The following is a 6,000-nucleotide window of genomic DNA, read 5'->3' as shown; positions in this document are numbered from 1 at the left end:
TATTTGTCTGGAATGGTACATCTCTTATGAATAATCTCTCCTTAGGGGAATATGTAATCTTTCTTTCTCTCCCTCTCTCTCTCTTTGAAGATTACCACTTCTTTTGAGATGCATTTTGCAAAAACTAATGTCTTTTCTTGCATTGAATATTCATTCATGTGAGTTTGTGGTGAATTTGCTTATGCTTAATCTCTTCTTCAAATATTGTGTAATTCTTCTCATTGTCCTTACACTTAGGGGGAAATGATTGGTTTCTCCTCCTCTCTCTCTCCTCTCTAAGGATCTACTTTTCCTTTGTGGAGTGGTGTTTGTTTCATGATTGGGTGTCATTCCTTGTGTGAATTTATTGTTTTCTTAAGGATTCTCTTATACAAGAGGTGTAAGTACTTGGATACAACCTCTTCTTCACTCGGTAATGCATATCTATGATAAACTTACCCCTTATATTGGGTCAAAAGTGCGTCGTCCTTCATCAAGAACCCCTTTCACCTAGCAATACGAGGAAAGTATGATTCTTGTTCTCCTTTGTTTCTTTTTGTAGAAGATGTTATGTTTGTTCAAAATATCTCCTCTTGGAGGTAGATGTCTTTAGAGAAAAGATCTCTTCTCCTCCAAGGATCCCCTTTACACTTGTTGCAAGATGTCTCTTTTTCAACTATCTTATCCTTGCTTGAAGAGTATTCCCTCTCTAGCTTGGATTTATGACATTGTTGCCTAAAGAATATCTCCTTGGTGTTGAAGGTAAGGTATCCTTGTCTATAGCTTCCTTAAGACATCAATATGAAACTATGTTGACGTCTTAAGGTGGGGCACCCATATCACTCCCTTGTACCATATTGTACTATGCTCTTGCATATCATTTTTGCATGTCTTAAATGGGGTGTTCATTCTCAGAACCAGAGTAAAAAATCTTAGAGAGAGATGCTTCACACTTGAAACCAGACGCAACATTTGATATATGTCTTGGACAAGGTTACATCACCAAAAACACCAAAGTCTTAAACGAGATGGCCTCGAAACCAGGCATGTATCTTCATCACTTGGAATTTAAACATTTGAACATACAATTGCCCCTTGGTATTTGCATTTACATTAGATTTCTTAAACAGGTTGAAGCACACTCAAAAATAGAGAAAAGAATCTCACACGGGGTGCTTTACACTTGAAACCAAACATCATTTGCACACACACATGAGGATGGCTGGAACTAGCTAAAAACAATTAGGCTATTCTTACTCTTCTCCCCACATGTATCACCTAGGTAAAAACATCTAGGGGCAAGTTGTCCATGTCCTTTTCTTCCCATGGATCACCTAGATAAAAAAAATCTAGGAGCTATTAGTCCATGCTCTCTCTCATCATTCTTCTCATGGATCACTTGGATAAACACATTTAGCATGTATTCATTCTCTCTCTTTCTTCATCTCATGAACTCATACTTTTCTCCTTATTTGAACTTAGGACATCTAATGATTCTCCTTATTATCCATGAATTATTAAAAACCAAAACTACAAAGAGGCTTTCTTCAAGATTTGTAATGGAAAATGCTAAGGAACCTAGAGTTTAAATCCTCAAAACCTAAAATTCTAACTTCAATAATTAGACTAACCTGGGTTAGCTGAACTCTAGATTGATGACATCATCTATTTCATGGAGAAATGATAATAAATGAGTTTGTTCAAATCAAAAACAAACTTCCCTCTTAATCCATTATTTTTTGGATATTTTAAAGGAAGGAGGGCATGACAAGATTTTCCTTCTTGACTTTTGATTGCCATAACCAAGACATCTTAGCGACCTCTGCTATTGTTTGCAATATGAAAGATTATTCATAAAGGCCAAGTGAGTGTGAATAAAAGATTTTTTAAAACCTTTAACTTATTTCCAATGTACATATATAGCATGAGGGGTCCCTTTTACAACAAGATGATAAAAAAGCATAATGCATTAATCCATGATCTCCGACTATCACATAGGCTAAGAGACCATCTAAAACACATCAAGTTACTTGAAGTCTACTTGAAAACTTGGGAAGCTTGAAAGTACCACTTATTTTAGACAAATAAGGCAAAAAATTGTAACAAAACCTCCTTAACTTCAACTAATACAAATCCCCTTTCAACTACCTTGGAAGAAAATGTAATTTCAATCTACTAATTTTTTTTTGTTTCTTGTAGGAGTATAACATCACTCATTCCATTATTCTAATTAACACTTTATCAAGCAACACTTCATCATTATTGATAAGCACATATTTTAAAGTGTTCCCTTTTCAAAATAATTTTTTATATTCACTATTTTTAAATCGTATCTCTAAAAGTAGAAAAGCAAGTAGTTGAGAGTAGTATCAAAGGGTATGGTAACCAAAAGCCCTATCAATGTTTCTTCAGTTTTATAGGGATTACCATGCATTTACAATTGAGGTTGGAAGTATTGAGTTTGTAGAACAATCATAACCCCTTAATTGACCTTTTCTATGGAGAAGAAGATGAAGATGGTGACCAAGTAGACAAAAATGAAAAAGGAGTTATTATTCAAAATAAAACAAAATGTTGAAGCAATTTGTCTCTAAGTCAACCATTACCCCCTTCAAAAACAATTCCATTATTTATAATATCTCCATCCATTATATTATTATATTCACCTTCAACCCTCAAATTTTTGAAGTGCTTATCTTTTTCTTCTTGTGCTTGTTGATGGAGAATTACAGTCGATCATTACATTACATTACTATCTTCATTATTAAAGCAACCATCATACACACTATCTAGTATATCTTTTTTTCTTAATTCCCCGTTTGGATAAAGGGCATTCCCTACTAACAAAGATAATAGTTTAGTCATTGATTAATCTATAATAGAAGATAAGAATAGTAAAAATAGAGGCTTTCATAAGCGATGTTGAATGTGTTGGACTCATTAATACATCTTTCGGCCTACTCTTTAACAATGCACCTTCAATTTGTTCACCTGTAACAACTCTTGCACATTACTACATTTTTTGTAGCCCCTACCAAATCCACACATAGTCATACATGCAAACACCATTTTTATTAATTAAGCAGTGAACTCCAATACTAAACAAACTATTTTCCGAATATGATATAAGCTAAATCTTACCACAAATATATCTATAATGCATTTATTATTTCAAAGAATAGAAAATGTGCAATATGATGAAGAGATATAACTTGGGTAGGTGCTATTTTAAATGCTTTTCTACCCATAATTTATCCATTTTATATCTTGAACGAGTGCTTTGACTGACTCTTAGACTGATTCAATTTTTTGCAGAATATTTTGAATCAGTCTAAGAACTATGACGACAAGTACACCAGCTGATTAAAAGTCTATAACTAGTCTCCATGACGTCTCCATAAATCCAAACATAAGGTTGAATGCCACTTATTTTTATTATATTATATTTATAGAAAACGACATTTAGAGTTATTGCAGCAAAGAGCAAATTGCAAATTGACGCTTCTATTGACCCATTCTCAACTCTCATCTGTCTTCACCTTGCCTTGTAATTTATTGCACAGTAGAAATAGTCAGAGTTTATACATATATTATTGTTTCAACACAGTCGAAATAGTCAGAGTTTATACATATATTATTGTTTCAATTAGGGTTGCAATTATATTGAAAATGAACCTTGCCAACTTGCATGAAGAATAATGTATCATTTTTTTGGTTTATAATAATATATTGTTGTGAGTGTTAAGTGGTCATTCATTTTTTTAATTGAAGAATGTTGTTCAATTATAATATAATAAGTAGTTATAAAGGTTACAAGGAATTGAAATATTGTTTAAGATAAAATAATCTTTAAGTTTATTAGCAAAGTTTATAAGAGATCAAATATTACTAAGTGTGTAGGTTTATGCTTTCAAACTGAAGTTGAGACTGTTGCCCCCACCTCTCAAATTTGAAGCGAATATAGAATTCTTTGAAATGGATGACCACATATAGATGTAAAAATCAAAATGGTAGAGAAGTTTAATGAAGAGAAAATCAATGGAAGATCAATAATGAGACTCATCTAAAACCCATTAATGGAGATGTAGTAATTAGGTGTGAGCAAAGAGATGGCAAAATATTAGCCACAATATTGCTCAACCAAAAGGATATTTACCAATCACAAATAGGTGGTGTGAAAACCAATAAGGAGGTTTGGAATACATTGTGTCAAATATTTGACATGAAGGATGTAGCAACAAGGTTTTGCTTGCAAAGGAAGTCATTGATTTATGAAGGTTTGATGAAGAATCAATATTGTCACACATCAACAACTTTAAATATCTATTGAATTTGTTGATTCTTGTTGGTTCTCCAATCTTTGAAGAAGATAGTATTATGATTCTTATGGGGAGTCTTCATCTTAAATCTTGGTGGTTTCTTTGGTAACACAAACTAATCTCAAACTCCAACTACTAGTCATTCTAGAATTAAGTGGCAAACACATTGCAAATCCTAATATCTTATATAATAGTTGTATATTGTTTACATATCCACATATTAAGGCATCCCACTTAAGATAGAACTTAAAATCACTTTGTATATATGTTTGGGGAGTATCATTTAATTCCATGAAATTTTCTGAAAGCGACCATGACACTTGGAAGTTGTGTAATAATTGATGAGATAGAAAGAGCATGGAGTGTCCGAGTCAATTGTGCATTAGGAGAAAAATCAAAGAGGATATCCAATCAACTATACTATGCATGATCATTTTTCTAAAAGATGAAATAGTCTGAAAGGATATGCCCTAAATTAATGGAAGAATACATTATGCTTCTATTTTGATTTGTAATTTCACTATGCATCATGGGGGCATCAAATTTTTGCATTATCTGGGCCCCTAAACATGCTTAGGATAGAGATGTCACACAATTATTTCTAATTAGTAAAGCAACGTTAACTAGGGCGTTGACCCTTAACATAGTCAAAAACTATCAACCGCATACAAACAACACCAAAAATTATGATGTTGGCAACTGATGCAATACAAAAACTCCTTCCTTCAGACTCACAAAATTCAAAACACAGAAAACCTTTTAGAGATTCTCAGCTACAACATAAACAGATGGAAATCGACAAAATCTAAGCTTATTTGCTCATCAAATTAGCAACACATAATTATAAGTATATCCCTAATTGGACTGATGCCTCTCCTTAATGCTAATATTATCCTCTAACTCCTCTTGGGTCCTCACACTGAGTTTCAATGTGTTTTGACAATCGAATCAGGAAGAAACTATCAAAATTCTTGTTAGAACCCTAGTTAGCCTAGCTACCAGGCAATCTCGTGAAAAACATGCAGTCTTTTTTAACAACTCAGAATTTCAAATCATCAATGAATTGATGATAACACACATAAATGCACCCACATGTGCTCACATAAATAATTTGAATCCATACAAATTCAGAAAACAAAACAATTTTCAGAGACAGAGTGAATGACAGAAAATTGACTTCCAATTTGGTGCAAATGAGTTCAAATTTGAAAAACAGTTACATAATTGACATTGCAGAACCCTCCTTGTTATCTCTCTCTCTCTGTCTGTTGTTCATACAATTTATACCAAATTTGAATTTTCCTGTCGTGATAGTTGGATTGCATGACTATTCAAATTCAAGAACTGATAAGTCGCTATCAGACATAGGTGTCAGAATAGCAATGTCGAGCTGATAGACCAACGTTGGGTATCGATATCAGAATAGCAAATCTGATCATGACTTTCAATCTCCCATTGGAATAACTCTTCAAGATGGAGCAACAAATTCTAATAATCTCGATAGAATAAACTATCCCGTTGTCACTCATTTCGATATAGCTTATGCCGAACAAGAAATGTGGATGCCTATCGAAATAACCCATTGAAGTTGTCTAAACAATATTTTACAATCCCAATAGTGTAAATTATCTCAATGACAACCTTATCAGATTAACTATTCCGATGAAAACTTTTCACCACAATGATTCTTTATCGGGTTAAC

The sequence above is a fragment of the Cryptomeria japonica genome, chromosome 7 (genome assembly GCF_030272615.1).
Source record: "Cryptomeria japonica chromosome 7, Sugi_1.0, whole genome shotgun sequence".
Classification (NCBI taxonomy): domain Eukaryota; kingdom Viridiplantae; phylum Streptophyta; class Pinopsida; order Cupressales; family Cupressaceae; genus Cryptomeria; species Cryptomeria japonica.
Note: the sequence above shows the minus strand (reverse complement) of the source record.